Here is a 27,198-nt window from a genome sequence, read left to right on the forward strand (position 1 = left end):
TTTAAAGTCTATTTTATCTGATATGAGTATTGCTACTCCTGCTTTCTTTTGGTCCCTATTTGCATGGAAAATCTTTTTCCAGCCCTTCACTTTCAGTCTGTATGTGTCCCCTGTTTTGAGGTGGGTCTCTTGTAGACAACATATGTAGGGATCTTGTTTTTGTATCCATTCAGCCAGTCTTTGTCTTTTGGTTGGGGCATTCAACCCATTTACGTTTAAGGTAATTACTGATAAGTATGATCCCGTTGCCATTTACTTTATTTTGGGTTCGAATTTATACACCGTTTTTGTGTTTCCTGTCTAGAGAATATCCTTTAGTATTTGTTGGAGAGCTGGTTTGGTGGTGCAGAATTCTCTCAGCTTTTGCTTGTCTGAAAAGCTTTTGATTTCTCCTTCATACTTGAATGAGATCCTTGCTGGGTACAATAATCTGGGCTGTAGGTTATTTTCTGTCATCATTTTAAGTATGTCTTGCCATTCCCTCCTGGCTTGAAGAGTTTCTATTGAAAGATCAGCTGTTATCCTTATGGGTATTCCCTTGTGTGTTATTTGTTGTTTTTCCCTTGCTGCTTTTAATATTTGTTCTTTGTGTTTGATCTTTGTTAATTTGATTACTATGTGTCTTGGGGTGTTTCGCCTTGGGTTTATCCTGTTTGGGACTCTCTGGGTTTCTTGGACTTGGGTGATTATTTCCTTCCCCATTTTAGGGAAGTTTTCAACTATTATCTCCTCAAGTATTTTCTCATGGTCTTTCTTTTTGTCTTCTTCTTCTGGGACCCCTATGATTCGAATGTTGTAGCGTTTAATATTGTCCTGGAGGTCTCTGAGATTGTCCTCATTTCTTTTAATTCGTTTTTCTTTTATCCTCTCTGATTCATTTATTTCTACCATTCTATCTTCTAATTCACTAATCCTATCTTCTGCCTCTGTTATTCTACTATTTGTTGCCTCCAGAGTGTTTTTAATTTCACTTATTGCATTATTCATTATATATTGACTCTTTTTTATTTCTTCTAAGTCCTTGTTAAACCTTTCTTGCATCTTCTCAATCCTTGCCTCCAGGCTATTTATCTGTGATTCCATTTTAATTTCAAGATTTTGGATCAATTTCACTATCATTATTCGGAATTCTTTATCAGGTAGATTCCCTATCTCTTCCTCTTTGGTTTGGTTTGGTGGGCATTTATCCTGTTCCTTTATCTGCTGGGTATTCCTCTGTCTCTTCATCTTGTTTAAATTGCTGAGTTTGGGGTGTCCTTTCTGTATTCTGGCAGTTTGTGGAGTTCTCTTTATTGTGGCGTTTCCTCACTGTGTGTGGGTTTGTACAGGTGGCTTGTCAAGGTTTCCTGGTTAGGGAAGCTTGTGTCGATGTTCTGGTGGATGGAACTGTATTTCTTCTCTCTGGAGTGTAATGAAATGTCCAGTAATGAGTTATGAGATGTCTATGGATTTGGGGTGACTTTGGGCAGCCTGTATCTTGAAGCTCAGGGCTGTGTTCCTTTGTTGCTGGAGAATTTGCTTGGTATGTCTTGCCCTGGAACTTGTTGGCCCTTGTGTGGTGCTTGGTTTCAGAGTCGGTATGGAGGCGTTTGATGAGCTCCTGTCAATTAATGTTCCTTGGAGTCAGGAGTTCCTTGGAGTCAGGGTTTGGACTTAAGCCTCCTACTTCCAGTTATCGGTCTTATTTTTACAGTAGTTTCAAAACTTCTCCTTCTATACAGCACCATTGATAAAACATCTACGTTAAAGATGAAAAGTTTCTCTACTGTGAGGGTCACTCAGAGAGGTTCACAGCGTTACATGGAGAAGAGAAGTGGGAGGAGGGAGTTAGAGGTGACCCAAATGAGATGAGGTGGAATCAGTAGTGGAGAGAGTGGGCTAGCCAGTAGTCACTTCCTTATGTGCACTCCACAACTGGACCGCTCAGAGATGTTCATGGAGTTATACAGAGAAGAGAAGAAGGAGGCAGGAGACAGAGGTGGCCAGAAGGATAAAAGGGGGAAATGAAAAGGAGGGAGACAGATCCAGCAGGTAATCAGTTCCCTAAGTGTTCTCCACCGTCTGGAACACACAGAAATTCACAGAGTTGGGCAGAGTAGAGAGGGGTTAGGGAGGAGATACAGGCGACCTGGTGGAGAAAACGGAGAGTCCAAAGGGAGAGAGAGCAGTCAAGCCAGTAATCTCATTCCCTAGTGAAAAATGGGTCCTGAAGATTGGGTTCTTAAAGGTACAAAATTGGTAACAAATACATAAAAGCAAAAATTAAAAGTCTAGAGTAGAGTTTGGAATTTCAAAAATGTGATGTTAATGAAAAGAAGAAGGAAAAGAAAGAGAGAAAAAACAAACAAAGAAAAACAAACAAGGTCACGAAAATTATAAAGAAACTACAGGTACAAAATTGATAACTAATACGAAAAAGCAAAAATTAAAAATGTAGAGTAGAGTTTGGAATTTCAAAAATACGTTAAAAAAAAAAAAGAAGAAGAAAAAGAGAGAAAACAAACAAACCAACAAAAACAATGTCGCAAAAATTATAAAGAAAATACAGGTACAAAATTGATATCAAATACCAAAAAGCATAAATTAAAAATCTTGAGTAGAGTTTGCAATTGCAGATATACGATGTTATATAAAAGAAGAAGAGAAAGAAACAGAGGGAAAAAAAAGAAAGAAAAAAGTCACAGAAATTATAAAAAAAAAACTATATGTACAAAATTGATAACATATACCAAAAGGTTAAAATTAAAAATCTAGAGTAGAGTTTGGAATTTAAAAAATACAATGTTAAAGAAAAGAAGAAAAAGGAAAAAAAAAAAAACGGTCAAAAAATTATAAAATATATATACGAAGTTTGCTGAAGAAAAAAAATAGGGTTTTTTTTTTTTTGCCAAGTAATAGTTATAAAAGTGAAAATTAAAGGACAATAGAGGACTTAAAATTTTTAAAAAAAATTAAAAAAAAAGAAAAAAATAAAGAAAGATTGATCGTAAAAATAGTAATAATATATCTAGGTCTTTCTCTGGTTTTGTTGTGAGTATTGTGGGTTCAGTTCATTTTTGGCTAGTTCCTTGGTCTGACTTATATTTCTCAAGATCTATAGGCCCCTTCCTATGTAGTCCGTAGTAACCACAGGGTTTTAATCTATGGCCTGTAGCTTCCAAGGCGTTTCCCTCTGTTATAGCTTCTTCTGTTTGCTGGTCTCTTCAGTCTCTGGTTCCCGCTCTGACACAAAGGGGACGGTGGAGGACACTATTTTTTTTTTATTTTATTTAGGCTCACTTGTTCAGCCGCGCTGTGGGGAGGGAGGGAGGGATGTGGCAAACAGATAACACTGGCGTGCGCTCGAAGTGCCTCAACCACACTGGGTCTGCCCCGGCTCACGGCGCGTGTATCCTCCCTGCCCACACTGCTCGGGCTCTAGGTTGTTCCGCTGAGAACAATCAGAGGCCGGCCCTGGGCTGAGCTCCCAGGTCCAAGCCGCTCAGGTTCAGGCACTCGGGTAGTCCTCAGAGGCGCAGACTCGGTTGGGCCTGCGTTTTGTGCTCTTCCCAGATCCGAGCAGCTCAGGTGATGAGGTGTTTGGCGGGCACCAATGCTGCAACTTATCGCCTCCCCGCCACTCAGTTATCTGGGTGTAAAACCGGCGCACCTTCTCAGTCAGATGTTGACTGTCCAGACCTCCAAGAAGTTTTAGTTAGCAAAGAAGCCTGCTTACAGTTTTATAGATAGTGTCTCTCTTGGGCTGCGATTGCCCCCTTCCGGCTCTGGCTGCCTGTCACCGGAGGGGGAAGGTCTGCAGCCGGCTATCTCTGTTCAGTCCTTTGTTTTGTGCGCGGGCCTGGCGGTGTCTAAGGTTAGGGCTGGCTTTTCGCATGGTAGATATCCCACAGTCTGGTTTGCTAGCCCAAATTATTTCGCTCAGATAGCGCTCAGGACATTCGGGCCCGATTCTTACTCTAAGGGACACAGCCCGCGCCACGCTTCCCTGTCCAGCCCCCGCTTGCTAATGCCGTGTGCAGGCGTCTGCGCTGCTTCTCCGCTGGGGGAGTTACCGTAGGGTTCACAATCTGCGATTTTTAATTGTGTTTTTTTTTTCTCCCTTTTATGTTGCCCTCTGTGCTTCCAAAGCTCAGCAGATTCGGCAGTGAGAAGGTTTCCTGGTGTTTGGAAATTTCTCTCTTTTTAAGACTCCCTTCCCAGGACGGAACTCCGTCCCTCCCTCTTTTGTCTCTTTTTTTGTCTTTTATATTTTTTCCTACCTCCTTTCGAAGAGTTGGGTTGCTTTTCTGGGTGCCTGATGTTCTCTGCCGGCATTCAGAAGTTGTTTTGTGGAATTTACTCGACGTTTAAATGCTCTTTTGATGAATTTGTGGGGGAGAAAGTGTTCTTCCCGTCCTACTCCTCCGCCATCTTGGCTCCTCCAACCGATAACCATTTTTAAAGTGAGAAATTCAAATCAGATTTCCCTAGTGGAATTCCAGTTGAGCTATTCCAAATCTTGAAAGATGATGCTGTGAAAGTGCTGCACTCAATATGCCAGCAAATTTGGAAAACTCAGCAGTGGCCACAGGACTGGAAAAGGTCAGTTTTCATTCCAATCCCAAAGAAAGGTAATGCCAAAGAATGCTCAAACCACCGCACAATTGCACGCATTTCACACGCTAGTAAAGTAATGCTCAAAATTCTCCAAGCCAGGCTTCAGCAATATGTGAACCGTGAACTTCCTGATGTTCAAGCTGGTTTTAGAAAAGGTAGAGGAACCAGAGATCAAATTGCCAGCATCCACTGGATCATGGAAAAAGCAAGAGAGTTCCAGAAAAACATCTATTTCTGCTTTATTGACTATGCCAAAGCCTTTGACTGTGTGGATCACAATAAACTGTGGAAAATTCTTCAAGAGATGGGAATACCAGACCACCTGACCTGCCTCTTGAGAAATTTGTATGCAGGTCAGGAAGCAACAGTTAGAACTAGACATGGAACAACAGACTGGTTCCAAATAGGAAAAGGAGTACATCAAGGCTGTATATTGTCACTCTGTTTATTTAACTTCTATGCAGAGTACATAATGAGAAACGCTGGACTGGAAGAAACACAAGCTGGAATCAAGATTGCCGGGAGAAATATCAATAACCTCAGATATGCAGATGACACCACCCTTACGGCAGAAAGTGAAGAGGAACTCAAAAGCCTCTTGAGGAAAGTGAAAATGGAGAGTGAAAAAGTTGGCTTAAAGCTCAACATTCAGAAAATGAAGATCGTGGCATCCGGTCCCATCACTTCATGGGAAATAGATGGGGAAACAGTGTCAGACTTTATTTTTTGGGCTCCAAAATCACGGCAGATGGTGACTGCAGCCATGAATTTAAAAGACGCTTAATCCTTGGAAGGAAAGTTACGACCAACCTATATAGCATATTCAAAAGCAGAGACATTACTTTGCCAACAAAAGTTCGTCTAGTCAAGGCTATGGTTTTTCCTGTGGTCATGTATGGATGTAAGAGTTGGACTGTGAAGAAGGCTGAATGCTGAAGAATTGATGCTTTTGCACTGTGGTGTTGGAGAAGAGTCTTGAGAGTCCCTGGGACTGCAAGGAGATCCAACCAGTCCATTCTGAAGGAGATCAACGCTGGGATTTCTTTAGAAGGAATGATGCTAAAGCTGAAACTCCAGTACTTTGGCCACCTCATGCAAAGAGTTGACTCATTGGAAAAGACTCTGATGCTGGGAGAGATTGGGGGCAAGAGGAGAAGGGGACGACAGAGAATGAGATGGCTGGACGGCATCACTGACTCGATGGACATGAGTGTGGGTGAACTCCGGGAGTTGGTGATGGACAGGGAGGCCTGGCGTGCTGCAATTCATGGGGTCGCAAAGAGTCACACACCACTGAGCGACTGATCTGATCTGATCTGAGTGTTCTCTTTAGAGACAACTCCAACTAATTCTTTGTTACACGCATTGGTGAATTGAAATCCTCTGTCCTGAATTACAAAGTTCTAAGGGTACTTGTGATTTTCTTTAACTTCCTATAATATGCTGATACTCAAGTTGTGTGGAAGTTTTAGAGGTGATGTTAACAGCTGTGTAGGTCATGCAAGACACCGTCTGGAATTAAAAAAAAAAAAAAACCACACACATACACTACCACTGAGATTATACATAAAGACATATTTCCTGCAGGTTTAAAGTAAAGGACTAGAGTATAAGGCCATCATACTAGAGTCAGCAGTCTTGGCTCCTTCCACAAGAAGAGCTTACAGGAGAGCCACCTCAAAATTTTGTTAAGACATGAGTTCTACAAAGCCACAGTCATCAAGACAGTATGGTACTGGCACAAAGACAGAAATATAGATCAATGGAACAAAATAGAAAGCCCAGAGATAAATCCACGCACCTATGGACACCTTATCTTTGACAAAGGAGGCAAGAATATACAATGGAGAAAAGACAATCTCTTTAACAAGTGGTGCTGGGAAAACTGGTCAACCACTTGTAAAAGAATGAAACTAGACCACTTTCTAACACCATACACAAAAATAAACTCAAAATGGATTAAAGATCTAAACGTAAGACCAGAAACCATAAAACTCCTAGAGGAGAACATAGGCAAAACACTCTCCGACATACATCACAGCAGGATCCTCTATGACCCACCTCCCACAATATTGGAAATAAAAGCAAAAATAAACAAATTGGACTTAATTAAACTCAAAAGCTTCTGCACAACAAAGGAAACTATTAGCAAGGTGAAAAGACAGTCTTCAGAATGGGAGAAAATAATAGCAAATGAAGCAACTGACAAACAACTAATCTCGAGAATATACAAGCAACTCCTACAGCTCAATTCCAGAAAAATAAATGACCCAATCAAAAAAGAACTATGAACTGAAGAACGATGGACTGAGGTTTGGGACACTGTATAGCAGGCAGTGATTAAGACTATCCCCAAGAAAAAGAAATGCAGAAACACAAAGGATGTCTGAAGAGGCCTTACAAATAGCTGAGAAAAGAAGAGAAGCAAAAGGCAAAGGAGAAAAGGAAAGATATACCCATCTGAATGCAGAGTTCCAAAGAATAACAAGGAGAGAGAAGAAAGACTTCGTCAGTGATCAATGCAGACAATTAGGAATCAATAGAATGCGAAAGTCTAAAGATCTCTTCAAGAAAATTACAGATACCAAGGGAACATTTCGTGCAAAGATGGGCACAATAAAGGGCAGAAATGGTATGGACCTAACAGAAGCAAAAGGTATTAAGAAGAGGTGACAAGAATACACAGAAGAACTATACAAAAAAGATCTTCATGACCCAGATAACCACGATGGTGTGATCACTCACCTAGAGTCAGACATCCTGGAATGCAAAGCCAAGTGGGCCTTAGGAAGCATCACTATGAACAAAGCTAGTGGAGGTGATAGAATTCCAGTTGAGCTATTTCAAAACCTAAAAATGATACTGTGAAAGTGCTGCACTCAATATGCCAGCACATTTGAAAACTAAGCAGTGGCCACAGGACTGGAAAAGGTCCATTTTCATCCCAATCCCTAAGAAAGGCAATGTCAAAGAATACTCAAACTACCGCAAAATTACACTCATCTCACACAGGAACAAAGGAATACTCAAAATACTCCAAGCCAGGCTTCAACAGTACATGAACAGTGAACTTCCAGAGGTTCAAGCTTGATTTAGAAATGACAGGGAACCAGAGATCAAATTGCCAACATCCTTTGGATCATCAAAAAAGCAAGAGAGCTCCAGAAAAACATCTACTTCTGCTTTATTGATTATGTCAAAGCCTTTGACTGTGTGGATCACAACAAACGGTGGAACATTCTGAAAGAGATGGGAATACCAGACCACTTGACCTGCCTCCTGAGAAATCTGTATGCAGATCAAGAAGCAACAGTTAGAACTGGACATGGAATGACAGACTGGTTCCAAATCAGGAAAGGAGTACATCAAGGTTGCATATTGTCACCCTGCTTATTTAATTTATATGCAGAGTACATACATCATGAGATATGCCAGGCTGGATGAAGCACAAGCTGGAACCAAGACTGCGGGGAGAAATACCAATAACTGAGATGACACCACCCTTATGGCAGAAAGCGAAGAACTGAAGAGCCTGTTGATGAGAGTGAAAAAGTTGGCTTAAAACTCAACAGTCAGAAAACAAAGATCATGGCATCCATTCCCATCACTTCATGGCAAATAGGTGGGGAAATAATGGAAACAGTGACAGAATTTATTTTCTTGGGCTCCAAAATCACTGCAGATGGTGACTGCAGCTATGAAATTAAAAGACACTTCCTCCTTGGGAGAAAAGCTATGACCAACCTAGACAGCATATTAAAAAGCAGAGACATTACTTTGCCAACAAAGGTCCATGTAGTCAAAGATACACTTTTTTCAATAGTCATGTATGGATATGAGAGCTGGACTATAAAGAAAGCTGAGCACTGAAGAAATGATGCTGTTGAACTATCGTGTTGGAGAAGACTGTTGAGAGACCCTTGGACTACAAGAAGATCCAACCAGTCCATCCTAAAGGAGATCAGTCCTGGGTGTTCATTGCAAGGACTGATGCTGAAGCTGAAACTCCAATACTTTGGCCACCTGATGGGAAGAAGTGACTCATTGGAAAAGACCCTGATGCTGGGAAAGATTGAAGGCAGGAGGAGAAGGGGACGACAGAGGATGAGATGGTTGGATGGCATCACCGACTCGATGGACATGAGGTTTGAGAAAGCTTAGAGAGTTGGTGATGGACAGGGAAGCCTGGTGGGCTGCAGTCCATGGTGTCACAAAGAGCTGGACATGACTGAGCAACTAAACTGAAGAGACTAGATCTTAAAAGTTCTCATCACAAGAAAAAAAATTCTGTTGCTATGTGTGGTGATGGATGTTATTAATAATAGACTTATTGTGGTGACCATTCTGCAATATATACAAATACTGAATCATTGTGCTTATACCTCAAACTAACATAATGTTGTATGTCAATTATATCTCAATTTTTAAAAAATGAGTAAAGAAGAAATCCTCCCAGAAATATGCAGAAAATATTTCCCCAAAGGAAACACAATATTTACAAAACAGAACAGAATTTAAACAAAGCTGAATAAAAGCATAAAGGAGGTTAGAGAAGATATTACATCAACAAACCAATCATGCTATTATATAAAATGACTGATCAGGGAACCAAAAGAAAACAAGTTTGTACAGTATGGTACTGGCACAAAGACAGAAATATAGATCAATGGAACAAAATAGAAAGCCCAGAGATAAATCCACGCACCTATGGACACCTTATCTTTGACAAAGGAGGCAAGAATATACAATGGAGAAAAGACAATCTCTTTAACAAGTGGTGCTGGGAAAACTGGTCAACCACTTGTAAAAGAATGAAACTAGACCACTTTCTAACACCATACACAAAAATAAACTCAAAATGGATTAAAGATCTAAACGTAAGACCAGAAACCATAAAACTCCTAGAGGAGAACATAGGCAAAACACTCTCCGACATACATCACAGCAGGATCCTCTATGACCCACCTCCCACAATATTGGAAATAAAGCAAAAATAAACAAATGGGACCTAATTAAACTCAAAAGCTTCTGCACAACAAAGGATACTATTAGCAAGGTGAAAAGACAGCCTTCAGAATGGGAGAAGATAATAGCAAATGAAGCAACTGACAAACAACTAATCTCGAGAATATACAAGCAACTCCTACAGCTCAATTCCAGAAAAATAAATGACCCAATCAAAAAATGGGCCAAAGAACTAAATAGACATTTCTCCAAAGAAGACATACAGATGGCTAACAAACACATGAAAAGATGCTCAACATCACTCATTATCAGAGAAATGCAAATCAAAACCACTATGAGGTACCATTTCACACCAGTCAGAATGGCTGCGATCCAAAAGCCTACAAGTAATGAATGCTGGAGAGGCTGTGGAGAAAAGGGAACCCTCTTACACTGTTGGTGGGAATGCAAACTAGTACAGCCACTATGGAGAAGAGTGTGGAGATTCCTTAAAAAACTGGAAATAGACAAGCCTTATGATCCAGCAATCCCACTGCTGGGCATACACACTGAGGAAACCAGAAGGGAAAGAGACACATGTACCCCAATGTTCATCACAGCACTGTTTATAATAGCCAGGACATGGAAGCAACGTAGGTGTCCATCAGCAGAGGAATAGATAAGAAAGCAGGGGTACATATACACAATGCAGTATCACTCTGCCATTAAAAAGAAGACATTTGAATCAGTTCTAACGAGGTGGATGAAATTGGAGCCTATTATACAGAGTGAAGTAAGTCAGAAAGAAAAACACCAATACAGTATACTAACGCATATATATGGAATTTAGAAAGATGGTAACAATAACCCTGTGTACGAGACAGCAAAAGAGACACTGATGTATAGAACAGTCTTTTGGACTCTGTGGGAGAGGGAGAGGGTGAGATGATTTGGGAGAATGGCATTGAAATATGTATAATATCATATATGAAACGAGTCGTCAGTCCAGGTTCGATGCACGATACTGGATGCTTGGGGCTGGTGCACTGGGACGACCCAGAGGGATGGTATGGGGAGGGAGGAGGGAGGAGGGTTCCGGGTGGGGAACACATGTATGCCTGTGGCAGATTCATTTCAATATATGGCAGAACCAATACAATATTGTAAAGTTTAAAAATAAAATAAAATAAAAAGAAAACAAGTTCTTAGAAATTTTCAGTTATGATTACTAAAATTAAAAAACTTAGTAGGATATTTGGACAATACATTTGAGGAGATTTGCCTATAAAAATACAGTAAAATGGAAAAAGATGGGGCTGAGGTGGATGAAGATGAGCAAGATATAGAAATTGAGAACTTAGAAAGAAATAGAATTCAAAAAGTTCAAACCTAGAATAATACAAATCACAGAAGGAGGAATCCAAGAAAAAATAAATAAATTATCGAAGCAAGAATTCAAGTGGAAAGTGAATGTGTTCATTGCTCAGCCATGTCTGACTCTTTGCACCCCATGGACTGTAATTCTCCAGGCTCCTCTGTCCATGGAATTCTCCAGGCAAGAATACTGGAGTGGGTAGCTATTCTCTTCACCAAAGGATCTTACCAACCCAGGGATCGAACCCAGGTCTCCTGCATGGCAGGCAGATTCTTTTACTGCCTGAACCATGAGAAAGCCCATAATAATTAAAGGGACTGACTGTCTCAATGATAAAGTACATAAATCTATAGATGAAAGAAAATACTTAGTGTCCACTCCAGTGGATTAAATAAATAAAAAAAGACTGCACACAGCAATGTAAACTTTTAGAACAAAGTCAGATGGGTATTACATTTCTTATCAGCAACACTGAGTGCTAGAAGATATTTTCAGATACAGGCTCAGAAAATTTATGTACCATATTCCTTCTTTAGGGAGCTGTGACAATAAACTATAGCAAAATGAAAATAAACCAAAAATGTGTTGGCATGAATCCAGAAAAAATGGATGGAAGCCCATGAATCAGAAAAACATGAAGTGCTGAGATGACAGCTTGAGAGCAATAATTCTAGAGAGGAGCAGGGATATGGAGCCCTCTAGGGGAGGATTTGGGAGACAGGGGGACTTCATGACATCTTGAAGAGTTTTAGAAGAAAGTGAAGAGAGATCAGTTTCAGTTTCTGATATGTAAAGAACTTAGAAGTTTTCTCTGTCGCCCTCACAAGATAAAAGCTGTATCAACTGCAAATCAATGACTTTCCTTAGATCCATCAGAGAATTGAGATAACTGTAGAACTACCACCTGGAATTCTAGAGAAACAGGTTACTACAGAGAATCACAGCTGAAGATCAGCTTACCTGGTGCAGAAGCCTCTGGAGCCTCTAAATTGTTCAGTTCAGTTCAGTTCCTCAGTCATGTCCAACTCTTTGCGACCCCATGGACTGAAGCACACCAGACCTCCCCTGTCCATCACCAACACCCGAAGCTTGCTCAACTCATGTCCATCGAATTGGTGATGTCGTCCAACCTTCTCATCCTCTTTCGACCCCTTCTCCTCCTGTCCCAAATCCCTCCCAGCATCAGGGTCTTCTCAAATGAGTCAGCTCTTTGCATCAAGTGGCCAAAGTACTGGAGTTTCAGCTTCAATATCAGTCCTTCCGATGAACACCCAGGACTGATCTCCTTTACAATGGACTGGTTGGATCTCCTTGCAGTCCAAGGGACTCTCAAGAGTCTTCTCCAACCCACAGTTCAAAAGCATCAATTCTTTGGTGCTCAGCTCTCTTAATAGTCCAATTCTCACATTCATACGTGACTACTGTAAAAACCATAGCTTTGACTACATGGACTTTGTAGGGAAAGTAATGTCTCTACTTTTTAATATGCTGTCTAGTTTGATCATAGTTTTTCTCCCAAAGAGGAAGCGACTTTTAATTTCATGGCTGCAGTCATCACCTGCAGTGATTTTGGAGCACCAAAAAATAAATTCTGTCTCTGCATCCATTGTTTCCCCACTTATTTGCCATAAAGTGATGGGAACAGATGCCATGATCTTTGTTTTCTCACTGTTGAGTTTTAAGCCAGCTTTTTCACCCTCCTCTTTCACCTTCATCAAGAGGCTTTTTAGTTCCTCTTCACTTTCTGCCACAAGGGTGGTGTCATCTGCATATCTGAGGTTATTGGTATTTCTCCTGGCAATCTTGATTCCAGCTTGTGCTTCTTCCAGTCCAGCGTTTCTCATGATGTACTCTGCATATAAGTTAAATAAGCAGGGTGACAATATACAGCCTTGACATACTCCTTTTCAAATTTGGAACCAGTCCATTGCTCCATGTCTGGTTCAAACTGTTCCATCTTGACCTGCATACAAATTTCTCAGGAGGCAGGCAAGGTGGTCTGGTCTTCCCTCTGTTTTAAGAATTTTCCAAAGTTTGTTGTGATCCACGCAGTCAAAAGCTTTAACATAGTCAATGAATCAGAAGTAGATGTTTTTCTAGAATTCCCTTGCTTTTTCTATGACCCAACAGATGTTGGCAATTTGATCTCTGGTTCCTCTGCCATTTCTAAATCCAGCTTGAACCTCTGGAATTTCGTGGTTCATGTACTGTTGAAGCCTGGCTTGGAGAATTTTGAGTATTACTTTGCTCATGTGTGAGATGAGTACAATATTGTGGTAGCTTGAACATTCTTTGGCATTGCCTTTCTTAGGGACTGGAATGAAAACGGACCTTTTCCAGTCCTGTGGCCAATGCTGAGTTTTCAAATGTGATGGCATATTGAGTGTAGCACTTTCACAGCATAATCTTTTAGGGTTTGAAATAGCTCAACTGGAATTCCATCACCTCCACTAGCTTTGTGAATAGTGATGCTTCCTAAGGCCCACCTGAGTTCACATTCTAGGATGTCTGGCTCTAGGTGAGTGATCACACCATCGTGGTTATCTGGGTCATGAAGATCTTTTTTGTATAGTTCTTCTGTGTATTCTTGACACCTTTTCTTAATATCTTCTGCTTCAATTAGGTCCATACCGTTTCTGTCCTTTATTGTGCCCATCTTTGCATGAAATGTTCCCTTGGTATCTGTAATTTTCTGGAAGAAATCTCTAGTTTTTCCCATTCTATTGTTTTCCTGTTTATTTGCACTGATCACTGATAAAGTCTTTCTTATCTCTCCTTGCTATTCTTTGGAACTCTGCATTCAGATGGGTATATTTTTCCTCTTCTCCTTTGCCTTTCGCTTCTCTTCTTTTCTCGGCTATTTGTAAGGCCTCTTCGAACACCCTTTGCCTTTCTGCATTTCTTTTTCTGGGGGATGGTCTTGATCACTGCCTCCTGTACAATGTCATGAACTTCCATCCATAGTTCTTGAGGCACTCTCTCTCTCAGATATAATCCCTTGAATCTATTTGTCACTTCCACTGTATAATCAAAAGGGATTTGATTTAGGTCATACCTGAATGATCTAGTGGTTTTCCCTACTTTCTTCAATTTAAGTCTGAATTTTGCAATAAGGTATTCATGATCTGAGCCACAGTCAGCTTCCCATCTTATTTTTGGTTACTGTATAGAGCTTCTTCATCTTTTGCTGCAAAGAATATAATCATTCTGATTTCGGTATTGACCATCTGGTGATGTCGATGTGTAGAGTTGTCTCTTGTGTTCTTGGAAAAGGGTGTTTGCTAAGACCAGTGCATTCTCTTAGCAAATCTCAATTAGCCTTTGCCCTGCTTCATTTTGTATTCCAAGACCACGCTTGCCCATTGCTCCAGGTATTTCTTGACTTCCTACTTTTGCATTCCAGTCCCCTACCATGAAAAGGACATCTTTTTTTGGTGTTATTTCTAGAAGGTCTTGTAGGTCATCAAAGAACCATTCAACTTCAGCCTCTTTGGCATTAGTGGTTGGGGCATAGACTTGGATTACTGTGGTATTCTGTAACTTGTTCAGTTCAGTTCAGTTCAGTCACTCAGTCGTGTCCAACTCCTTGCGACCCCATGAATCGCAGCACGCCAGGCCTCCCTGTCCATCACCAACTCCCGGAGTTCACTCAGACTCACGTCCATCGAGTCAGTGATCCCATCCAGCCATCTCATCCTCTGTCGTCCCCTTCTCCTCCTCCCCCTAATCCCTCCCAGCATCAGAGTCTTTTCCAATGAGTCAACTCTTTGCATGAGGTGGCCAAAGTACTGGAGTTTCAGCTTTAGCATCATTCCTTCCAAAGAAATCCCAGGGCTGACCTCCTTCAGAATGGACTGGTTGGATCTCCTTGCAGTCCAAGGGACTCTCAAGAGTCTTCTCCAACACCACAGTGCAAAAGCATCAATTCTTCGGTGCTCAGCTTTCTCCACAGTCCAACTCTCACATCCATACATGACCACTGGAAAAACCATAGCCTTGACTAGTCGGAACTTTGTTGGCAAAGTAATGTCTTTGCTTTTCAATATGCTATCTAGGTTGGTCATAACTTTCCTTCCAAGGAGTAAACCTCTTTTAATTTCATGGCTGCAGTCACCATCTGCAACTTGTTAAGGACACTTAAATGTCAATATTGATGAATTGCTGGAGGTAGGTCAAGTGTGGACTAACTTAGTTTTAAACACTCCCAAGGCCCAATCTTAGAAGAGCCACCACATTTTCATAAGTTTTACCTCCAGTCACTTGAAAAGGTTCTTATATTGAAAATCAAAGAAAAATCCCCGAATGTTTTGGGCAAGGAGAGGAAAATGTAGCCATTATGAAAAATACACCCAGAGCGTTCTTTATCCATGACAAAGTTCTGCCATCCAGGGGAACTTCAGAGCCCTAGGTGATGTGAGGAAAAAGCAAATACTCAACTCCACTCCTCTTGGCCTCCCTGTCTCACAGAAAAGGAGGGCGGGGGGAGGGGGGGAAGCTAAGAAATGCTTCTAAGGAAACAGCCAAGGGACTCAAGTCCACATAGATGTAATCAAATTACTATAGAGCACTGCCCCCTCCAAAAACTTGTCATTTCATCAACAGGTGAAAGTAAAAGTGCACGTTACACAGTCATCTCCGACTCTTTGGAAAAGGTCAGTTTTCATTCCAATCCCTAAGAAAGGCAATGCCAAAGAATGAATGCTCAAGTTACCACACAATTGCACCCATCTCACACACTAGTAATGGAATGCTCAACATTCTCCAAGCCAGGCTTCAACAGTACGTGAACCGTGAACTTCCAGAGGTTCAAGCTGCATTTAGAAAAGGGAGAGGAACCAGAGATCAAGTTGCCAACACCTGCTGGATCATCACAAAAGCAAAGGAGTTCCAGAAAAACATCTGTTTCTGCCTTACTGACTACACCAAAGCCTTTGATGTGTGTATCACAATAAACTGTGGAAAATTCTTCAAGAGATGGGAATACCAGAGCACCTGACCTACCTCCTGAGAAATCTGTATACAGGTCAGGAAGCAACAATTAGAACTGGACATGGAACATCAGACTGGTTCCAAATAGGGAAAGGAGTACATCAAGGCTGTATATTGTCACCCTGCTTATTTAACTTATATGCAGAGTACATCATGAGAAACGCTGGGCTGGATGAAGCACAAGCTGGAATCCAGACCACTGGGAGAAATATCAATAACCTCAGATACTCATATGACACCACCCTTAGGGCAGAAAGTGAAGAAGAACTAAAGAGCCTCTTGATGAAAGTGAAAGAGGAGAGTGAAAAGGTTGGCTTAAAACTCAACATGCAGAAAACTTAGATCATGGCATCTGGTCCCATCACTTCATGGGAAATAGATGGAGAAACAGTGGAAACAGTGGCTGACTTTAATTTTGGGGGCTCCAAAATCCCTGAAGATGGTGACTGCAGCCATGAAATTAAAAGACGCTTACTCCTTGGAAGCAAAGTTATGACCAACCTAGACAGCATACTAAAATGCAGAGACATTACTTTGTCCACAAAGGTCCATCTAGTCAAGGCTATGGTTTTCCAGTAGTCATGTACAGATGTGAGATTTTGGACTGCAAGCTGAGCGCCAAAGAACTGATGCTTTTGAACTGTGGTGTTGGAGAAGACTCTTGAGAGTCCCTTGGACTGCAAGGGGATCCAACCAGTCCATCCTTAAGAAAATCAGCCCTGAATATTCATTGGAAGGACTGATGCTGAAACTGAAACTCCAATACTTTGGCTACCTTATGGGAAGAGCTGACTCATTTGAAAATACCTCGATGCTGGGAAAGATTGAGGTTGGGAGGAGCAGGGGATGACAGAGGATGAGATGGTTGGATGGCATCACTGACTCAATGCACATGAGTTTGAGTAAACTCTGGGAGTTGGTGACGGACAAGGAGGCCTAGCGTGCTGCAGTCCTTGGGGTCGCAGAGTCGGACATGACTTAGTGACTGAACTGAACTGGACTGAACTATACATACAGTCCATGGAATTCTCCAGCCCAGAATACTGGAGTGGGTAGCCTCTGCCTTCTCCAGGGGATCTTCCCAACCCAGGGATCAAACCCAGGTCTCCCGCATTGCAGGCAGATTCTTTACCAGCTAAGCTACAAGGGTAACCACTACCCCTCCCCAAAAACTTGTCATTGCATCAACAGGACTTCAGTACAATAAAATGGAATTACAACTGCGAGAGTTGTAGGACACAGACTACATTTAAAAAGGTGTTCTTAGGGAAATCCAAAGAGAACTAGGTAGGGGGTGAGGGACAAAGAAACTGGAGGAAACTGAAACCTCTGGCACTTAGAGGTACAGAAAACATTGAACACAGTCAGCACCTAGCCAGATTAACATAAAATCTAACACTAAATGCCTAATTACCCGTTTAGATCCTAATACTTGTTAGACCATGTCCAGTTTAAACCATGTCCAGTTTTCAACAAAAAATTACAAGGAATGCTAAGGCAAGAGAAAACAGTCTAAAGAGACTCAGCAGGCATCAGAATATGGATCAGCTATTTTGGAATTATTAGATGGAGGATTTAAAGTAACTATGATTAATATGCTAAGGGCTCTAAAGATGAAAGTAGACAATATGTAAGAATAGTTAATAAAATCAGAGAGATAAAACCCCTAAGAAAATGCTGGAAATCAAAAACATTATAAAAGAAATAACTCAACATTCAAAAAACTAAGATCATGGCATCTGGTCCCATTACTTCATGGCAAATAGATGGGAAAATAATGGAAACAGTGACAGACTTCATTTTCTTAGGCTCCAAAATCACTGCAGATGGTGACTGCAGCCATGAAATTAAAAAGACACTTGCTCCTTGAAATAAAAGCTATGACAAACCTAGATAGCATATTAAAAAGCAGAGACATTACTTTGCTGACAAAGGTCCGTCTAGTCAAAGTTATGGTTTTTCCAGTAGTCATGTATGGATGTGAGAGCTGGACAATAAAGAAGGCTGAGCACTGAAGAACTGATGCTTTTGAACTGTGGTGTTGAAGAAGACTCCTGAGAGTCCCTTGGACAACAAGGAGATCAAACCAGTCAATCCTAAAGGAAATCAACCCTGAATATTTACTGGAAGTACTCATGCTGAAGCTAATGCTCCAATATTTTGGCTACCTGATATGAAGAACCAATTCATTGGAAAAGACCCTGATGGTGGGCAAGACCTAAGGTCGGAGAAGGGGACGTCAGAGGATGAGATGGTTGGATGGCATCACTGACTCTGCACAGGAGTTTAAGCAAACTCCGGGCGATGGTGAAAGACACGGAAGCTTGGAGTGCTGCAGTCCATGGGGTCACAAAGAGTTGGACGCAACTGAGCGACTGAAGAAGAACAACAACAAAAGAACATCTTTGCTCATTAGTGGAATTGTGATAGAACCAGTCACCTAAAAGACATGTTAACAGAAGTTGCCCAAGCAGAAACACAAACATAAAAATGAATGGAAAAAGAAATAGAATAGTATATCCAGGAACTATGTGATAATTAACAAAAGATGTAAATTGTACATGATATGAAGCCTAGAAAAAGAAACAAGAAATATTTGAAGTAATAATGACTGAGGATGTTCCCAAACTAATAGCATACACTGAAGAACACACACATGAAGCTCAGAGAACACCAAGCAGAGTAAATGCTCAAAAAAAAAAAAAAAATCTCCTGCCAGGCATAACATAGTCGAAGTATAGAAAGTCTAAGACAAAGAAAAAAAGAAGAAATCTTGAAAGAAGCCAGAGAACAAATACATTTTCCATACAGAAGCCAAAGTACTAGTTATTCTTATAGATTTCCTTTCTTCAATAAATTATCCTGTGAATTTCTACATTTAGCTTATGTGGACTGGATGCTGAGAGGGAGGTCCAGAGACTAGTGGAATATGCTATTACATCATAGTTTATTATCCTAATCGTTCTTAATATACTGAGAAAGCATCAGGAAAATTCCTGTTGAAGGGTCACTGAACATATTTACAGTTATTAGGTAATATTTTTTTCTTATACTTGCTTTTACTCTCTGACATTTTATCCCCATTTAGGCAGCAGCTGGAGTGTTCTAGGTCTCCAGAAGAGGATAATGCAGAAGAATCTACAAGATTAAAAAAAAATGTCAATTTTTTGGCTTTTGGTATTCAATGTAAAAGCCCAAGTATAAGGCAAAAAATTTATGAGGAGAAATGACCAGATAGAGCCATGCTGACAACCACAGAAATAAAAAGAATGAAAAGGTAGGGACCAGTATAGAAAGATGACTGTGATCCAGATGAAATGCCCCCAGTCCCTTAACACTATTCAGCCTCCCAGAACTCAGGGATAAGCAGGACAATGGGAGCTCCATGAAGAAATTAAACTCAGGTAGAAAAGTTAAAGTGAGATATTTTCACAACCAGAGGTTTTTATTTGAAATTTGGATTCGGTATGTATTACTTGATTGATATAAGAAAGGTCTGGAAGGACACACAAGAAACAGTCAACAGAGTTGATCTTAGGGAATTATCATAGGAAGTCAACAGGAGACATTAAGATCTTTTACTTTTCTCTTAGAAACTTTTATAATGTTCATATATTTTTTAATTAATCTATTTATTCAATAGAGTTGCATTACTTTTATGAAAGTATAATCAACAATGAACAGAAAGAACAAAAAAGTACATATGAAGAAAATTATTTAAGGCAAATGACTAAAAATAAATAAAATAAAAAGAAGATTCAGTAGGAAAAGAGAGCAGTGGAGAAGGCAAGAAAGAGATAAGGACCCACAGAGAGTCAGCAAACAGGAAAGAGAAACATCGACTTCTTGTACAAATAATTCAAGGGCAAGGGCTTCAAAAACAAATGTGTCTCTAGCCATCATACTATTAGAAACACATTGAAAAACCCTCCAAAAGGAAACAAACAGGCTAGCTAAGGAACTGCTAGCCAGTTATTCTTTATTGGATAAGGAAAAACGACAAGTTGATATTTATACATGAGCTAAGAAGCCTTATGAGAGACTCTAGCCACCTCCTCCTGCAAATAAATGGAACGTTCGTCAATTGGCAGAGAGATTAGGCTTACTTTTTCACCTCTGTAGTAATGAATTAAAACTAAAGTATCAACTAAAAGGAAGCAGCTTTATATTCTCTAGAGTTTCCTTAACATTAGATACATTAATTAAAAAACAATCCTGAACATTCTGGGGAGTAAAGGGCCAGAAGAGTTCCGAACTGTTAATACTTCTGCTTTTTTTGGACTTGATAGCAAAAGTAGCAGCACGTATGCAGAAAGAAAACTGTTACAATCAATACCTTGCCTGAAAAGTGAAGGTGAGGCCAGCACAGAGGGGGAGCAGTCTTCCATTTGCCAGGTAGAAAAGAAATAGCTGCTTTTATCAAGAGCTGTAACAAGCACAACTGTAACAAGCTTTGGGTAACCAGGGCAGTGTGGCTACAGGAATCTAGGAGAAAAAATTCTTCAGAGAAGGGTGTTCAATGGATAGAAGGGTAAAGAGAGCTGAGAAACATGTGAAGATTAACCTGACCTGCTTTACAGCTTTGCTCAGGGCAGACTCTCCACTCCAGTTATGACTTCCTTTTTTTCCTCCCCTTACTAGCACATCTACCACGGAGCAAATATGAGCCTTAACTTGGAATGTCAGTCCTAAATATTTATGTATTAGCACAGCTCCCACGCATTAGAGGTCTGATGGCTAAGCGGTGTTCAGAATAGTTTAGCATCATAATCAAATGTCAGCATTATTTTAGTATGGCAAAATAATAGTCCCAAATTAATCTATGTCCCAGTTACTTGCAAACAGTAAACACAGAAAATGAGTACTTATAATTATCCTTAATTTAGGAAGGAATTCATAAATGACAGCTTGTTATTTGCAGGTCAAAACTGAAACAGCACATACTACTTAAAAATCTGGAGGTCAAAAATTAAATTGATGGAAAGGAGAGATAGACTTGATACAAATTAAACTGGTAGTTGTTTCCTTATTAGGTGTTTGTAAGAAGCACTTCATAACTTAATAGCAAAGGGCTTTATTAGACCAAGGAAGGCTCTTCACACCTATTTATTGTGAAATAAACTAATTCAAAGACTTGAAGTGTTTCCCTCAGAGTCAGAGGCAGCATCAATGACCGCATAAAAATCATAAGACTAAGCAGTCATGGCTATTACTATACAGGTCTACACAATTTGCACAACACATTCTCGTATGTTAACTCGTATAATCCTCACAAGAAGTTTTCTGTCCTCACTCTCTTTCCTAAACACCCTCTTCAATCAGAGGTGAAGAAACCAAAGTGTGTAGAAGTCAGTATCTTAGCCAATGCCAACAGTGCCAAGGAGCTAAAACAGAGTTCAACACAGGTGTGACCTCAAAGCCATAAGCATTCACCTTTGAACACTGCCTCCCTCTCTAAAATACTGGTTCTGCCATTAACAAGCTTGGCAACCCACTCCAGTGTTCTTGCCTGGAGAATCCCAGGGACGGGAGAGCCTGGTGGGCTGCTGTCTCTGAGGTTGCACAGAGTCAGACGTGACTGAAGCGACTTAGCAGCAGCAGCAGCATGATGTCAGACAAATTGACTGATTTCTCTAGACCTTGGTCTCTTTCTGTGTAAAATTCCTTTACTGAATTACATGAATTCCAAGCCCTCTTTCTTATCTAACATTCATAATTCCTCTATTAAAAGCATATCCTAAAGCTAGAAGTAAAGTATGTGATTTGCACTGGTAAGTTTTTTAAATAACGGGTTCCCCTTGGAAATGTAAATGCTACCTGAAGAACCAATAAGTAATTTTCTTAAACCAATACTTATCAAGAGCTGACTCTGTACCAGAAGACCAGAATGATGCCTGTGATTGACATGAAGGATGCAATGATAAAAATAAAATAATAATAATAATAATCTCTGTGCTCACAAGTTCAGAGATAACTGGAGGAAATGTGCAAGGAACAACTGCAGCACCATATGTTAGGGCATGAAACTGGGCATGATAAAACAGGCATATAGTAGAGACCAGAAAGTCAGGAAAAGCTCCAGCATGTTAAAATACAGCTTGAAGGATGAGAGATTATATAGGCAAATAAATAAGAAAGATGTTTTATGTAGACAGAGCTGCAGATAAACAAACAGTAGGAAACTAATATCCTAAAAGCTAATTGCCTACTGTAACTATTCAACTTCCAAAATGTATCCATAATTGCCATTTAAGCCATAGGGGCTGATGTATAAGTCATCCTAAATATAAGTTTCTATTGTTGTGCAAAGTGATCTTCATAGCTATTAAGCAACATAATAAGGCAAGAATGTCTGATTCCAAAGCATGAAGCCTGTGTTCTTTACCTCTAACATTGCTACCTTCCTGTACATTTTTTTTTTCCTTTGAAGGTCAGCTGAGCACAAATGACCCTGGTTTATAAACACATTTAAGGACACGGGGCAACCAAAGCAATATTGAGTAATTCAAGAGAAGGTACAAGAAGATATAAGCTCAGCTGAAGAATCAGATATGAACCTGTTCTAAATCCATTTGGAAAGGTCTCCCTGAATCTATACCCCAGCCATGTACCAAAGGCATCTCAAAGGACAAGACTTTCTGCAAAACTGTAGAGTGGAATTGTCTTCCCTCTGAGGTTTAAGAGAGCAAGTCATGAAGCCCACAAAACTGTAAGAGTACAATCAGATTCATTTTGTATAAGCAAGAGCATAATTTCACTTGTGGTTTGGCAGTAACTGGTAATTTATGGATTTATATATTTTAACAATGTATTAACAGCCTATAATTTTTAAAGCAAACAGGTTAAAAAGTTTGAGTTGTCACTGCTCATTTTTACATCTCAAGAAAGGAAGATTAATGACTCACACAACATTCACTCCTTAACTGCACGTGTGGCATACTGAGAGAAGGTGAATGCCTTCAGGTGTGTGGACGCTATACTTAGCAGGTGTCTTCCTGAACTTGACTGGCTTTGAAAAAGGTACAGATCTGAGTCACACTCTCAGTGATAACAAAAATAAAGAAACAATACCCCAGAGATTAAAGTCCCAAAAGAGAGCCCCCAGAATCACCTAGGAGCCCTCTTCCTCTAAGAGGAATCCTGAGTAGGAGACAGGCTACAGGAGGGACCCAGCTCAGCTTCTCACGGCTTCACCTTCTCCTCCCACTAGGGCCGAAGGCAGTTTCTCTCACAGGAGGCACAGATTCCCGAGCCTTCCCCTGGGAAACTGACTGTGGTAACTAGAAACAGATAGTTGAAATAGAAAACACAAGAATTCCCACCATTAAAAACAGAAATCATAAATACTCACACATTTGCTTTTTTTTGAACATGTCACTAATAATAACAAACACTTTATTTTTAACCAGGGATTATATTCTATGTATGTATTATGCTTCTGAAGCTTTCTGCAGCATTCAACGCAAGTTAGATATTTCTGGAAGCCCCAAAGTAACCAGTCAAGAATGTTTTCAAGATGTGAACTTAAGGTACAACTTAAAGTGACAGAATGAGGCCACTGACACTTCAGTTATACCCACCTGTCACTTCTGCAGCTGTTGCAGCTCCCAGCTCCACAGTAATCACATATGGATACAGTCCCCTTGCACTGGGCTTCCAAACTTCTCCCCAAAATGTGTGACTGTAGCTGACTTTTCCAAAGTTTGAAGTTATAAAAGTGATTTATGTCAGAACAAGTGTCTTAAAACCAGATATTAGACAACTGTGTTCTCTAAAGACTTTTAGCAATCCTGCCACAAGAAACTATTTACACCTCCTTAACTTGTTAAAGACTTTTTTTTTAAGAGACCTGATTTGCACTATGTTGCATGACTCCTTTCTCCAACTTCAGATTATTATTAACATCTTATGCAAAGTATTTTATCCAGCAATTTGTTTCACTTTAATAGTGTAAACCATCCCCTGATGTTTCCACCCAACCAAAGTGGACTACATAGCCATTTTTCTAGAGGAAAATTTTTCTTTCCTAAAGGAAGTCTATGCTAGCTGTTTAAAAAAAAAAGAAGAAGCTGAGAAAAGATTTTTTTCCCAGTAAAATAACACAGTAATATTGTTAAATTTCATCAGTTTTGAGACGTTATCATGAACATTAATAAGGCAAATATTAGTTCTAACCTAAGGGATGTTAGTTCTATAAAACCCTTCTATCGAGTGCCTTCTCTTTTCAATATTCTATTGTGGAAGAAAAGTGATTACACAAATATGTAAACTCTGGAGGTTATAGCCCAAAATAGGTGACAGATCTTTTTTTTTTTTTTAGAACACATACACAAAACTTGTGGTAGACAATACGAAGAAAATGACTGAGTGTGACAGTAAAGAGCAATTAAGGAGGGATTTCTCTGGTGCTCCAGTGGCTAAAATTCCACGCTCCCAGTGCAGATGGCCCAAGTTCGATCCCTACTCAGGAAACTAGAGTAGATTCCATATGCTGCAAGTAAGAGTTCACATGCCACAAATGAAAGATCCCGCACGTGACAGCAAAGATCAAAGATCCCGTGTGATGCAACTAATACCCGTGCAGCCAAATACGCAAATATTTAAGGGGAAAAAAAAAAAAAAAAAACAAGAGCAGTTAGGGGAGCCTGCTTGGAGAGAATGGTCAGGAAAACTGTCTCTAAGGAAGTGACATGGGGACCAAGCCCTATGAAATGGGAAGATGGTGGACCTCATCTGAAGACTCATTTTCCGAGTATCACTAGCAGGACAGGGCTCTGGAGAGGAAAAGGAGAAAAAGAAAGCAAGCCAGTCTGGCCGCCCACCAACACTCCTAGACATACATGCACAGAGCTTTTTCTTCTTCTGCGTCCTCCCTTCACAACAATGAGCGATGACCTTGGCCCAGAGAAAAGTGTAACAGACCACCTACAATCCTACAACTCTGCGGACCGCCCACTAAGGAATAATTCCCTTTTTGCCTATTCTCTCTTAAGCAAGGGCTCCTTTTAAGTGTAAGTTTTCAATACTGCACGGTGGTAACACTGCAGAAAACATCCGCCAAGCCCTCAGGATACACTGGGGAACTGTAAATAGAGGTCCATCTGCAACTCATTCGCTGCCCCTTCAAAGAGCAAACTAATGACAAACTTTTGACTGATGGCTAGTTTGTTGTTGTGTTTTGTTTTTAATTCTTGCTTATTGGTAACAGAGTAACCCAAAATGCTATACTTAAGACAGGAGCCTGTGGCAGTTCCTTGATAAAATACAGCAACTGACTTTGCGATAACAACCAAAATCACCATGCAAAAGCCTTTAGAAAAACACATATGGACATGATGGTTTCTGGATGAAACATTTTTATTCATGAGTTGGTACAGTTCTGAACTGGATTTAAAGGAGTTCAAAGCTACTTCCCTTTCTATTCTAACTGATGAGTGACTTCTATAATGAACGTCACTGAGGCATCTGAACTCTATAAGCAACCTCTCTTGCACCAAAAGTGAAGGTGCTGAGTTGCTTCTCTTGTGTCCGACTCTTTGCAACCCCATGGACTGTAGCCCACTAGGCTCCTCTGTCCATGGGATTCTCCAGGCAAGAATACTGGAGTGGGTTGCTATTTCTTCCTCCAGAGGATCTTCCCAACCCAGGGATCGAACCCATGTCTCTTATGTCTCCTGCACTGGCAGGTGGGTTCTTTACCACTAGCACCACCTGGAAGCCCCCCAAGTGAAGGTAGATATGGATATATGGAACAATTCTCTTACAGGGCCAGTTTAACTGTTTGTTTGTTTGTTCCAATTGGAAACACTTGTCTCACCAAAATATCTTCATAAAAACGAGCAGGGGAAAGGAGATAAAACTACAATGACAACCGTGCAAATCTTGATGTCAGCACACCTAAAGAAAAGAGTCCACCAAGACTAAGGAACTTTGAACTACAGGCCTGTTAAAAAAAGTCATGGAACATAAGGGAGGAGCTCAAATGCACTGGAGAAGACGAGATCGGGAAACTGTTACTACTTCTAATGAAGTCCTCAACAACTCTCCTAAGTCATTATTTTTGAATATGAGGTGGTATGTATATATTACCTGAAAAGCAAGTCAAATTCCACGTTTTTCTCTACCTGTCCTTATCTGTAAAAGAGAAAACTTGACATCTTTTAAAGTAGAGTCTGCCCTTAAGTGAGCATATCCACTCACAGATGAGATTCTTCCAGGTGTTACCTCCCAGACTGCTTGCTTGTGTGTGGTGTGTGCTAAGTAGCTTTAGTCCTGTCTGACTCTTTGCAACCCTATGGACTGTAGCCCGCCAGGATCCTCTGTCCATGAGATTCTCCAAGCAAGAATACTGGGGTGGGCTGCCATTTCCTTCTCCAGGGGATCTTCCTGACCCATGGATCGAATCTGTGTTTCCGATGTCTCCTGCATTGACAGGCGAGTTCTTTACCACGAGTGCCACCTGGGCCCACCAGGCTGCTGCTTATTGTTATTACATATGTTTTGCTTGTTTGTTTTGGCCACATTGAGTGGCTTGTGGGATCTCAGTCCTCCAGTCAGGGATCAAAACCATGCCCTCAAAAGGGAATTCACAGGATCCGAACCACTGGACAACAGGGAATTCCCAGCTATTATAGTTTATAACAAATATATCACTATCTTGGCTTGAAAATGTTTTCACAGTGACCACCAATAAGAAACCCATGCCATTACTCAAGTGCCAATTAAGTCTAGCCTATCAGTTCATACAAAACTGATACAAGAATGAGGCTATTCGGGTGGAAGGAAGGAGAGACCTAGGGATCCTGAGAGAAGGATCACTAAAATTCTTTGACTCTGGGAATGTGCACTCAAACTTAGCAGGTCCTGGTGCAAGTGGGAAGCAGGGGACTGGCTAAGAGTATCACTCGCTCAGAGGAGGAGGAGCCAAACAGCAGCTGAGACCCTCTGTAGACTGGGCCTCCAGAGTCAGTGCAGAGTGAAGCAATGGTCAGCCCTTCCAGAAAACCACAACCCTTATAGAGCTCTTGTTGCATTTTGATAAAGCAGAGGTTATCCTTCAACCTTGAAGACCTAGTTTGGCTTGCAGTGGCAAGAGAGGGTCACCAACTAAGCCCTAGTAGGAGACACAACAGAGTCGGGAAATGCAACACTGAAGAGGACGACCTAATTCTAGCCTCAGCTCTACGGCTTCCCTGCTGTGTGACCGGCAGCAGCATAACTCACCTCCCAGTCTGCATTCCCCTGTCTGCCAGTGGGCCCTGATAGTAATATCCACCCTATGGATGTCTTTTTTT

The 27,198-nt window shown here is 40.7% G+C and overlaps 3 long non-coding RNA genes across 4 annotated transcripts in view; all 3 read right to left on the minus strand.

The window, feature by feature from the left end:
- LOC129657427 (uncharacterized) overlaps positions 1-27,198 on the minus strand; it is a 230,589-nt gene that overhangs the window by 87,197 nt on the left and 116,194 nt on the right. The window lies entirely within an intron of this gene.
- The window catches only part of LOC129657426 (uncharacterized), a 154,296-nt gene that overhangs the window by 32,833 nt on the left and 94,265 nt on the right, over positions 1-27,198 (minus strand). The window lies entirely within an intron of this gene.
- LOC129657428 (uncharacterized) lies at positions 22,021-27,112 on the minus strand. Its single transcript, XR_008716714.1, has 3 exons — positions 24,745-27,112; positions 23,485-23,595; positions 22,021-23,184 (listed from the first exon to the last, which is right to left on the minus strand). It is a non-coding gene; the product is annotated as an uncharacterized LOC129657428 (long non-coding RNA).

This window comes from Bubalus kerabau, chromosome 7 (assembly GCF_029407905.1).
Source record: "Bubalus kerabau isolate K-KA32 ecotype Philippines breed swamp buffalo chromosome 7, PCC_UOA_SB_1v2, whole genome shotgun sequence".
Classification (NCBI taxonomy): Eukaryota; Metazoa; Chordata; class Mammalia; order Artiodactyla; family Bovidae; genus Bubalus; species Bubalus kerabau.